The sequence below is a fragment of the Schistocerca piceifrons genome, chromosome 3 (genome assembly GCF_021461385.2).
Source record: "Schistocerca piceifrons isolate TAMUIC-IGC-003096 chromosome 3, iqSchPice1.1, whole genome shotgun sequence".
Lineage (NCBI taxonomy): Eukaryota > Metazoa > Arthropoda > Insecta > Orthoptera > Acrididae > Schistocerca > Schistocerca piceifrons.
The window spans coordinates 960,222,093-960,235,469 of record NC_060140.1 but is presented as its reverse complement, the minus strand read 5'-3'; positions in this window follow the sequence as shown (position 1 = coordinate 960,235,469).

Genomic DNA, 13,377 nt, shown 5'->3' with positions numbered 1-13,377 from the left:
AAAAGCAACGGTGGTAACATTAAGAGTGCAACGGGAATTCCACTGTTAAATGCAGAGGAGAAAGCAGATAGGTGGAAAGAATACATTGAAAGCCTCTATGAGGGTAAAGATTTGTCTGATGTGATAGAAGAAGAAACAGGAGTCGATTTAGAAGAGATAGGCGATCCAGTATTAGAATCGGAATTTAAAAGAGCTTTGGAGGACTTACGGTCAAATAAGGCAGAAGGGATAGATAACATTCCATCAGAATTTCTAAAAATCATTGGGGGAAGTGGCAACAAAACGACTATTCACGTTGGTGTCTAGAATATATGAGTCTGGCGATATACCATCTGACTTTCGGAAAAGCATCATCCACACAATTCCGAAGACGGCAAGAGCTGACAAGTGCGAGAATTATCGCACAATCAGCTTAACAGCTCATGCATCGAAGCTGCTTACAAGAATAATATACAGAAGAATGGAAAAGAAAATTGAGAATGCGCTAGGTGACGATCAGTTTGGCTTTAGGAAAAGTAAAGGGACGAGAGAGGCAATTCTGACGTTACGGCTAATAATGGAAGCAAGGCTAAAGAAAAATCAAGACACTTTCATAGGATTTGTCGACCCGGAAAAAGCGTTCGACAATACAAAATGGTGCAAGTTGTTCGAGATTCTGAAAAAAGTAGGGGTAAGCTATAGGGAGAGACGGGTCATATACAATATGAAAAACAACCAAGAGGGAATAATAAGAGTGGACGATCAAGAACGAAGTGCTCGTATTAAGAAGGGTGTAAGACAAGGCTGTAGCCTTTCACCCCTACTCTTCAATCTGTACATCGAGGAAGCAATGATAGAAATAAAAGAAAGGTTCAGGAGTGGAATCAAAATACAAGGTGAAAAGATATCAATGATACGATTCGCTGATGACATTGCTATCCTGAGTGAAAGTGAAGAAGAATTAAATGATCAGCTGAACGGAATGAACAGTCTAATGAGTACACAGTATGGTTTGAGAGTAAATCGGAGAAAGACGAAGGTAATGAGAAGTAGTAGAAATGAGAACAGCGAGAAACTTAACATCAGGACTGATGGTCACGAAGTCAATGAAGTTAAGGAATTCTGCTACCTAGGCAGTAAAATAACCAATGACAGACGGAGCAAGGAGGACATCAAAAGCAGACTCGCTACGGCATAAAAGGCATTTCTGGCCAAGAGAAGTCTACTAATATCAAATACCGGACTTAATTTGAGGAAGAAATTTCTGATGATGTACGTCTGGGGTACAGCATTGTATGGTAGTGAAACATGGACTGTGGGACAACCGGAACAGAAGAGAATCGAAGCATTTGAGATGTGGTGCTATAGACGAATGTTGAAAATTAGGTGGACTGATAAGGTAAGGAATGAGGAGGTTCTACGCAGAATCTGAGAGGAAAGGAATATGTGGAAAACACAAATAAGGAGAAGGGATAGGATGATAGGACATCTGCTAAGACATGAGGGAATGACTTCCATGGTACTAGAGGGACCTGTAGAGGGCAAAAACTGTAGAGGAAGACAGAGATTGGAATACGTCAAGCAAATAATTGAGGACGTAGGTTGCAAGTGCTACTCGGAGATGAAGAGGTTAGCACAGGAAAGGAATTCGTGGCGGGCCGCATCAAACCAGTCAATAGACTGATGACCAAAAAAAAAAAAAAGGCTACATATTTTAAATATATGTGGTGTATAAATATATAACAGGGAAACATTGTTTTGGATGTAGGCAAAATTTTTAAAACAACAAAAAATCTACAGGTTTTCCGTCAAAACTGATTGCGAGGAAGAAAATGCTATATCGTGCAGCGAAAATGTTTAGTTTTGTTTACCTTCTCACAGACACTTAACTACGATAGCATTTAAACCATTAGACATACCGCATACAACAATTAAACAAAGCATTCGTCATAAACGTAAAACGACAGTACTGCCAAAATAAACAAAAATATCCCATATCGGTCCAAATGTTTATTGGAGCACTGCATAAAAATTTGAAGTAAATCGGTCAACAACTTTTCGAGATTTTTGGTAAGAAAACTAAATGATGACTTCTCTTCATATGCCATATATATTTAAAAATATATAACCTATGTCCATCCGAAAGTCTATTAGTATATCGCGTAAAAGTCTGAACTAAGGTGGTCAATAACTTTTTGAGACGTTTGCTAACAACGTTTTCCTTCATGTATTATACCAGAATGGAAAATGCTCCTATCATAGCACACAAAAAGGCTAATACTTGTGTCCTGTGCAAAGTTAAAGAGGAAAAATAAGGGAACTAGCTTTTAGACTTACCTGGCAGCTTTAAATCAAAACATTTTCACGTATTCGTGCTTTTTTACTTGTTAGTATTCACATAATGTAATACGATGCATCGTGTCAAGTAAGGTAACATGGTACATGATGTCATGTCGTGTAAGAAGACATGAGCCATCACGACATCCAGCATGGCATTTGTCATGTCATGCAATATGACACAACGTGTCGTTAAAGTTTAGGATGCGTACATCCCCACTCAGGGAGACTACCTACTGCACATAGACCCGCACTGTCGGAAGTGGTCTCCTTAGAGAAAAATACAACCCCCTTCTCCCACTCCCCACCCAGAAATCGAAAAATCGTTTTAGCGTCCTCACGGGAAAAAACCCAGTCCCAGAAATTTTATCCTCCGACAAAAACATTTTAAGCTATTTTATATATATATGAAGATGGTATCTGTTTTTTCGGACAGACAGATACAATCTTCATATACAGGGTGAGTCACCTAACGTTACCGCTGGATATATTTCGTAAACCACATCAAATACTGACGAACCGATTCCACAGACCGAACGTGAGGAGAGGGGCTAGTGTAATTGTTTAATACAAACCATACAAAGATGCACGGAAGTATGTTTTTTAACACAAACCTACGTTTTTTTAAATGGAACCCCGTTAGTTTTGTTAGCACATCTGAACATATAAACAAATACGTAATCAGTGCCGTTTGTTGCATTGTAAAATGTTAATTACATCCGGAGATATTGTAACCTAAAGTTGACGCTTGAAAGCTCCGACGTTCAGTTGCGTGTTGTAACAAACAGCTGCAAGATACATCGCGTTTCTACAGAATGATCTGCCAACGTTGCTCGAAAATGTCCCACTGGAAACGCGTCGACGTATGTGGTATTAGCATGATGGTGCACCTGCACATTCCGCAATTAACACTAGGCTGACCCTTGACAGGATGTTCGACGGGCGTTCCATAGGACGTGGAGGACGTATAAATTGGCCAGCCCGTTCTCCTGATCTTACACCTCCGGACTTCTTTCTGCGGGGTACGTTAAAGGAGAATGTGCACCGTGATGTGCCTACAACCCCAGAGGATATGAAACAACGTATTGTGGCAGCCTGCGGCGACATTACACCAGATGCACTGCGGCGTGTACGACATTCATTACGCCAGAGATTTCAATTGTGTGCAGCAAATGATGGCCACCACATTGAACATCTATTGGCCTGACATGTCGGGACACACTCTATTGCACTCCGTAATTGAAAACGGAAACCACGTGTGTACGTGTACCTCACCCCTCATGGTAATGTACATGTGCGTCAGTGAAAAAGACCAATAAAAAGGTGTTGGCATGTGGACGTAATGTGCTGTTCCAGTCTCTTCTGTACCTAAGGTCCATCACCGTCTCCTTTGGATCCCTACGTAATTCGGTGCTCTCCGATACACACGATCGAACAGCGGAGGAGTGGTACTCAAGCGTCAACTTTAGGTTACAATATCTCCGGATGTAATTAACATTTTACAATGCAACAAACGGCACTGATTACGTATTTGTTTATATGTTCAGATGTGCTAACAAAACTAACGGGGTTCCACGTAAAAAAAAACGTAGGTTTGTGTTACAAAACATACTTCCGTGCATTTTTGTATGGTTTGTATTAACCAATTACACTAGCCCCTCTCCTCACGTTCGGTCTGTGGAATCGGTTCGTCAGTATTTGATGTGGTTTACGAAATATATCCAGCGGTAACGTTAGGTGACTCACCCTGTATACATAGTTAAGGCTCACCAGAGACTGGACCATCTTCTTCTGTGCAGATGCACAAACAGTGCCCGAACTCTTACGGGAATAGGCAGTAAAGCTGCGAGTAATGAGCATAATGGCCAGGGGCACCACGAATATAGTGCGGGACCACAAGTTGGGAATGTGGGTCTCACGGGAGGCGTGCCAGAGATAAGTCCCTGCAGTCGCACTTTGCTCTGTGTCCTCGGTGGCTCCGATGGACGCCGGCACGGTAGCTCAGCGTGTTCGGTCAGAGGCCTCAGCTCCCCTCAGTAATAAAAAAAAACTGAGTGAACGGATCAACCAACAACCTGAACGAGTGTCATCGGACGTCCGCCACGAACATAGTCAACGAACAACGTAGAACAACATGAGATTAAAAAAGAAATGGATAGAGCGCCTGCCACGTAAGCAGGAGATCCCAGGTTCGAGTCCCGGTCGGGGTACACATTTTCATCTGTCCCCGTTGACTTATATCAACGCCTGTATGCAGCTAAGGGTATTCATTTCATTATAATTTATTACATATATGTTCTTCAGCCAAATGATATCATATATTGTTTAGTATGTCTGCGAATCTTCTGGATTTTTGGCACAGGATCGGGGACTTTAGCCTATACATTGCAAGATGCAAGTATGCCAACAGCTTGCAGCTAAGAGAGCTCACTCCGCTGCGGAAGTAACGCTACCTCGTAATAAAGGGCGAATATTTCAACATGTTTTGATTGAAGTGCCTTTGAAGCTGCTAGGTCAGTCAAAAAGCCAGTTCCTTTCTTTTACATCCTTCACTCCGCCCAGGACTTTTTTTTTCTATGATTGGAGAGCTTATACTCTGCGGTAATTTTGACATTAGACCGCCATCGCTTTGCGACAGATGTAGATTTTCGTTGACTCATTCGACGGCTAATTCGGTGTAGGCCTTTTATTGTCTTTCGAACTATGTTGCTTATATCGTGGCAACGGATAAAGCTTTCACAAGACAAGAGGACGACCATTAATTACATGCTTTCTTATACCTTCTTACAAAATTTGAGCCGATTGGCACAGGTCTGAAACACAGAAGTGGGCACATAAAAAATTACAAAAAGTGTATTTTTTGCGCTTATAATTCGAGTGAAGCTAGATTTTTTGAAAGCGAGTTTTCAGTTTTATCGTAAGAGCAATTTTTATTTATTTATATGATTCACTTAAACAGTAATTCAGGTAAGAACTAATTTTACGTGCTACATTTAGCTGAACTTTAAACCATCGTACCTCAACAACGGATAAAGATTACTGGATTAAAAAATGTGGTTAGACTTTATCCGTTTATCTACCATCGTGCAAAGTCTGAACCGATTCGTACAAGTTTAAACTATAGAAATGGCGAAAATTTGAACCGCTTCGCATGAAAAACTGTGTCCCAGACGGAGAGTCGAAGTCGGTACCTTTGCCTATCGCGAGACAGTGCTTTACCATCCGAGGTACCGAAGCACAACTCAGGAGAACGCCTCTTCAAAATTTTACTTCCGTCAGTAGCTCGTCTCCTACATTCCAAACTTCCTAAGAGTTCTCCTGCGAAACTTGCAGGACCAGCACTCCTGGGAGAAAGGATATTGCGGAGACGTGGCTTCTAGCACTTGCCCGCGAAAGGCAAAGGGCCCGGTTTCGAGTCTCGGTCCGGCCCAAAGGTTTAATCGGCCAAGAAGTTTCATATGAGCGTGCACTCCGCTAAAGAGTGAAAATCTCATTCTGGAAACATTCCCCAGGCTTGGAGGGACGGGTTCCGAGTTCAAGTCTAGGCTCGTCACGCGGTTTTAATTTGCCAGGAAGTTACATTACACACATCACCGCACACTCCGCTACAGAGAGAAAATAAATTTCATTCTCGATTCGCACAAGTTTGTGGCGCGCTTCAAAAAGCCCCCCAGCCCACCCAAAAAAAAAAAAAAAAAAAAAAAAAAAAAAAAAAAAAAAAAAAACACGTGTGCTACGTTTATCTCGGCTGTAAATCATCATATCCCGACAACGGATAAAGATTACTGGATGAAAAATTTTCCTTTTGACTTCATCCATTTATCTCATTTATCTACCTCCGTGGAAAGTCTGAACCGATTCTAACAATTTCAAAGTACAGGAGTGGCGCGCTTCACTAACCTCTCAGACAAAGGTTTTTTTTTTTTTTTTTTGCACATAAAATTCGAACGGTGCGCGTACAAATTGTGCCATTAGCTGAGCATTAACTTCAGTCCAATTAAAATCTTTTGGAAAAGGAATTATTCGATACGCACAATTTACCAGGGCACCAGCTCCTGTTCGTCGTTCAAACCTTGCTTAATGTGCTGTTACATGAATGTACCGTACATGAAGCTGCAGTAATACAGATGTTAGAGTGGCTATGCAAATGGCCGCTGGTCCTGACTAAATCCAACTTTTACCACATGTTCCTAGATCAAATAGGAACCGAGCACCAAACCCTACCCCCCCCCCCCCCCAAACGCCCTCTAACAATGTACTAGGCGAGGTAACAAGATGTGAACACTGAATAAGTGTTTAATCACGTGAAATTACAAGGCAGGGATTTCGTTACAGGTTTTCAATTTGGCACCCATCCCTCTCAGTCCCCTTGTAGAGTCTATCCATTGCTGATTGTAAGGCTCGCTGAATCGTTTGGGCAGGGGCAGAAGCGATGATCTCAGTGATGCCTAGGTTCAGGTCGTCCAAGTTGCTAGGTTTGCCGGTATAGACAAGATCCTTGACCATGCCCCACAGCCAAACAAACGCATGGCGTCAGGTCGGGTGAAATGGGAGAGAACCACGCCTACCAATCCAATGTTTACCGAACATGTCGTTCAGGTAATGCCGAACCATCTGACTGTAATGGGAGGGGATGCCTTCTTGCGGAAAGTGCCCTCGGTGGTGAACAGCATGCGGTGCGTACTCCTCCATGAACGCGCTGAGCATGGCAAGGTAATTCTCTCCCATGACGGCATGTTCTTCAAAAAATAAGCGTCCAAACACTCCTAGCCGGCCGCGGTGGTCTAGCGGTTCTAGGCGCTCAGTCCGGAACCGCGCGACCGCTACGGTCGCAGGTTCGAATCCTGCCTCGGGCATGGATGTGTGTGATGTCCTTAGGTTAGTTAGGTTTAAGTAGTTCTAAGTTCTGGGGGACTGATGACCACAGATGTTTAGTTCCATAGTGCTCAGAGCCATTTGAACCATTTGAGCCAAACACTCCTAATTTGCTCACTGCCCACCAAACGTCCACCTTAGAGGAATTCTCTCGAAATTGCAGGTATTGCTCTGACGCCCAGATGACACAGTTCTGCCTGTTAACACGATCGCTGATATGGAATGTTGCTTCGTCGAAAAAGATGAACGGAACGTCAGGCTCCATGTCCTCTATTTCCAAGATAATTTGTGCGGCACTCAGACGTGCTTGCTCGTCTGCGTTTGTGAGCTGCTGCACAAACTCCAAATGGTACGGCTTCATTCCTAAACCGCGGTGCAAAATTCTAAACTCTGGCCTTTCAGAAATGTTAGTCTCTAGAGAAAGCTGCGAGAGGACGTGGTTGGGCTGGCCACCGTCGCTCCCTGGACGAGGATGACATCCTCTTCAGTTCCGGCAGGTCTCTTTCCACCGCTGTTTCCTTTGCAGTCGTCTTGAACGGACCCCATCTATACAAAACTTTTCGTAGATCCTACCAACTGTCACGCGAAATAGTGCATCCCGTCCGATCCAGGTCTTGAATTTTCGTCCCACGATGCTTGTGGACTGAAAGAACATCCAAGCAGCTATCTTCTTTCGTTCTTCATTGAAATATTGGGACGCAATGGTTTAATCTGTGAAAAGAAAAACAAAAAAGAGAACACTCATTTAACGTTAACGTCTTTTGCTTCACTCTGTATAGTAATGTATTATATAAATAAAGTCTACTTCCGTCCGAATGCTTATTAGAGTATGACGTAAAAATTTGAAGTAAACTAGTCAAAAGCTTTTCCAAGTTTTTCGTAACAATGTTAAACAACAACTTATAGTATTATACACACCACAGCAACCACACGAGTTACATAAAAGTAAAATACTAAGTTAAAGAGCGTAACGTACTGAAGAGCCGGCCGGTGTGGCCGTGCGGTTCTAAGCGCTACAGTTTGGAACCGAGCGACCGCTACGGTCGCAGGTTCGAATTCTGCCTCGGGCATGGATGTGTGTGATGTCCTTAGGTTAGTTAGGTTTAAGTAGTTCTGAGTTCTAGGCGACTGATGACCTCAGAAGTTAAGTCGCATAGAGCTCAGAGCCATTTGAACCGTACTGAAGAATTTGATACCACGTTTGTGGAAAGAATGTAAAGAGTATTTAACATTAAAAGTAAATGTTTAACTAAACGACCTATTAAGATGACAAAGTTCTCAGATCGAAGAGCTCATCTACAGAGGTAGGGCAACTCGGGGCGGAACGGGGTACTCAATGTTTAACAATTTCTATAAAGTAAGGGGGAGCACAAGGAAACACTTCTTAAAGTGATAAAAAAACACCTTGTTGTGTATCTTAATGTACGTTATTTTAAAATCACTTAAAACAATACATTTTGCATTTTTTACCATTTTTCAAAGAAAGTCTTGCATATTTCCCGTTCCGCCCCACCCACGGGGTAGAATGGGATAAGGGTATTTTTTGTTAAATTATTGCATAAACGTTGAATTTGAATTACGAATATCGTATTAAACTATGACAAAATATTGTATAACAGGCAATTCAGACTAAGGAATGTATAATTTAAACAATTAAAAAGTCATTCTTTAAAATAAGAAAATATTTTAATGTCATTCTGAAAAATGTACAATGGTTAGTAGCCACCAAACCACTAACTACCAGCCCTTTCGACAATAGTCACAAATCAGTGTTTCCTCTCCACCTTCCCTGTCTGTGCCAGCACATGAATTGTGTGCCCACTCTGGCATGCGAGCCAGCCCTCATTAGAAACGGCGTACAAGTCCCCACAGTAAAGACACTCAGCATCCTCTCTCTCTGATTCTCTCTTGTCTATCATCTTCTTCCTTTCATTTTTGTTAAGGTCTTTGATGTCCTTTGTTTTGGTTTTTTTGGGTGTACAGTTTGATATTTTTACCCTAAGTTGCATTGCACCTGACGTCTCTGTCCTGACATTGTTCATATTTGTGCACGCTCCGCCTTTCTGTAGGCCTACTTTACGTGCGACAGCATTCTGCAGTTCCTTCTTATACGGAGAATCTGTTAATACGACGGTTTTTCCTTTTCGTCTTGTAGTCCGCCGAGTAATTTGAGCCGGCCGAAGTGGCCGTGCGGTTAAAGGCGCTGCAGTCTGGAACCGCAAGACCGCTACGGTCGCAGGTTCGAATCCTGCCTCGGGCATGGATGTTTGTGATGTCCTTAGGTTAGTTAGGTTTAACTAGTTCTAAGTTCTAGGGGACTAATGACCTCAGCAGTTGAGTCCCATAGTGCTCAGAGCCATTTGAACCATTTTTGAGTAATTTGACAGATTAGTGGGATTGGAATGACAGCCTCGGGCGATATGTGGAAAGCTGAGTTGTTCGTCGAACATAGCTGCTTGGGAGAGTCTGGCAACCATCAACATCCAGGCTGGGTTTGCTTTCTACTTGCATCAAAACATGACGGGGCAGAACGGGACACTGTCCCATTCTGCCCCGTCCCGTTCCCCCCAAAGAGCACTTTTGAGGTTAACGGCTTTTATGGAGTGTAATAACTGACGTATTTAAACGCATTAAATAACTGAAGTATAACAAATGCCATGCACTTTAAGGGAATGTGTCATTTTTTGGTATACAATTAACATATACATTGTATACCAAAAAAAATGACAAATGGTATACAATACATTAGTTATGTGATCTACCCATCTAATCTTCAGCATTCTTCTGTAGCACCACATTTCGAAAGCTTCTATTCTCTATCTATACTCGATGTTAATTGTAAATAGCCTTTCGCTCCCCGTATTTTACCCCTGCCACCTTAAGAATTTGAAAGAGAGTATTCCAATCAACATTGTCAAAAGCTTTGTCTAAGTCTACAAATGTTAGAAACGTAGGTTTGCCTTTCCTTAATCTTTCTTCTAAGATAAGTCGTCAGGTCAGTATTGCCTCACGTGTTCCAGTATTTCTATTTACAATTTGTACAGAAACCAGATGGCAGTTATAAGAGTCGAGGGACATGAAAGGGAAGCAGTGGTTGGGAAGGGAGTAAGACAGGGCTGTAGCCTCTCCCCGGTGTTATTCAATCTGTATATTGAGCAAGCAGTAAAGGAAACAAAAGAAAAATTCGGAGTAGGTATTAAAATCCATGGAGAAGAAATAAAAACTTTGAGGTTCGCCGATGACATTGTAATTCTGTCAGAGACAGCAAAGGACTTGGAAGAGCAGTTGAACGGAATGGACAGTGTCTTGAAGGGAGGATATAGGATGAACATCAACAAAAGCAAAACGAGTATAATGGAATGCAGTCGAATTAAGTCGGGTGATGTTGAGGGTATTAGATTAGGAAAAGAGACACTTAAAATAGTAAAGGAGTTTTGCTATTTGGGGAGCAAAATAACTGATGATGGTCGAAGTAGAGAGGGCATAAAATGTAGACTGGCAATGGCAAGGAAAGCGTTTCTGAAGAAGAGAAATTTGTTAACATCGAGTATAGATTTAAGTGTCAGGAAGTCATTTCTGAAAGTATTTGTATGGAGTGTAGCCATGTATGGAAGTGAAACATGGACGGTAAATAGTTTGGACAAGAAGAGAATAGAAGCTTTCGAAATGTGGTGCTACAGAAGAATGCTGAAGATTAGATGGGTAGATCACATAACTAATGAGGAAGTATTGAATAGGATTGGGGAGAAGAGAAGATTGTGGCACAACTTGACCAGTAGAAGGGATCGGTTGGTAGGACATGTTCTGAGGCATCAAGGGATCACCAATTTAGTATTGGAGGGCAGCATACAGGGTAAAAATCGTAGGGGGAGACCAAGAGATGAATACACTAAACAGATTCAGAAGGATGTAGGTTGCAGTAGGTACTGGGAGATGAAGAAGCTTGCACAGGATAGAGTAGCATGGAGAGCTGCATCAAACCAGTCTCAGGACTGAAGACCACAACAACAACAACAACAATTAACATTAACAGTTTACCTGGCGTTGAAATTCACCAAACGTTAGAACAACGCAAGTGGTAACGTGACGGACAACAATTCACTTAGATCTCGCACTGCAAACTAAATCAGAATGGCTGCCCTCACTTCCCTTCCATTCGGACAAATAGTTACATGTCCACACAACAGGTTGCGACACTGTCCACTCTAGAAAAAGAGCAACTTCCCATTGTGCCCTGCTATCCCGTTCTGCCCTGAGGCCCCCTACCTATTTTTGTTGACATCATATGTAGCGGCTATTTAAGCCACTCATGCTCTAATCTAAAACAAGTTTAAGCGCGTAAGGATATGAAAATGGGTGAAAAATACAAATTTTCAGTTTTGAGTATGTCCTATAGAGTAATATTTTCTGAATCGAATGGCGGGTTATACATATATATTTGATTATTTTTCCGCCTGTAAAGTTGATTGAAAGAAGACCATGCACTGTAACGACGCTCCCTTCAGATATCGTCAAACTGTGGGGAGGACTGAATTTGCCCAAATTTCCACGTTGGCAGCAGTGCATTGCACAGTGTTGGTACCACGGAGAGAGCCTTCAGTAGTCTATTAAGTCATTATCCTTGTTCTGTTGTACTTACATGAATACTACTGTACAGTTGCAGTACAGCAGTAGTTCGGATGTGTCTTCTTGCGTTTATTACACAGTACGCCTAGGATACGCTTTTTTAATAGCAACCAACGCCATTCTGGCATCAGACACAGCGCACAATGTTCAACAGTGTCACCAGAACAGCAGCCCAATCAATCTGAGTGCGCCAACATCTCACAAATATCGTCCTGAGTGCATCAAATAGAAAAAATTGAGTTACATGACATCAGTATTTGTGACAGTGATAATGTGTGTGTTTTGGTAGATTTAAACATACTGAGTAATCTCATCACGAGTAGTGTTAAGTGAAAATACTGTGACATGACAAAACGTGAGGAAAATAGTGAGGATGCAAATGCTATAAGAAGTTTTGCAGCTAAGCTGAGTTTGAATAGGTATACTCTGCCAAGAGAATAAATCTTGTATGATATCAAAATTCATTCAGGGGAAGAAGGTTTTTGGATTAAATCTCAGGTTAGCACATGATATATAGTGCATAGGAAAGGGTCATAGAGGAGCTAGAACATTTGCTGCTTTGAGGAATATACCAGCGCCTCCTCCCAAGTTTTATTCATAAATAGCTCGATATTAAGCAATTATACAGGGTGTTACAAAAAGGTATGGTCAGACTTTCAGGAAACATTCCTCACACACAAATAAAGAAAAGATGTTATGTAGACATGTGTCCGGAAACGCTTAATTTCCATGTTAGAGCTCATTTTAGTTTCGTCAGTATGTACTGTACTTCCTCGATTCACCGCCAGTTGGCCCAATTGAAGGAAGGTAATGTTGACTTCTGTGCTTGTGTTGACATGTGACTCATTGCTCTACAGTACTAGCATCAAGCACATCAGTACGTAGCATCGACCGGTTAGTGTTCATCACGAACGTGGCTTTGCAGTCAGTGCAATGTTTACAAATGCGGAGTTGGCAGATGCCCATTTGATGTATGGATTAGCAGGGGGCAATAGCCGTGGCGCGGTACGTTTGTATCGAGACAGATTTCCAGAACGAAGGTGTCCCGACAGGAAGACGTTCGAAGCAATTGATCGGCGTCTTAGGGAGCACGGAACATTCCAGCCTATGACTCGCGACCGGGGAAGACCTAGAACGACGAGGACACCTGCAACGGACGAGGCAATTCTTCGTGCAGTTGACGATAACCCTAATGTCAGCGTCAGAGAAGTTGCTGCTGTACAAGGTAACGTTGACCCCGTCACTGTATGCAGAGTGATATGGGAGAACCAGTTGTTTCCGTACCATGTACAGCGTGTGCAGGCACTATCAGCAGCCGATTGGCCTCCACGGATACACTTCTGCGAATGCTTCATCCGACAATGTGTCAATCCTCATTTCAGTGCAAATGTTCTCTTTACGGATGAGGCTTCATTCCATCGTGATGAAATTGTAAATTTTCACAATCAACATGTGTTTGCTGACGAGAATCCGCACGCAATTTTGCAATCACGTCATCAACACAGATTTTCTGTGAACGTTTGGGCAGTCATTGTTGGTGATGTCTTGATTGGGCCCCAT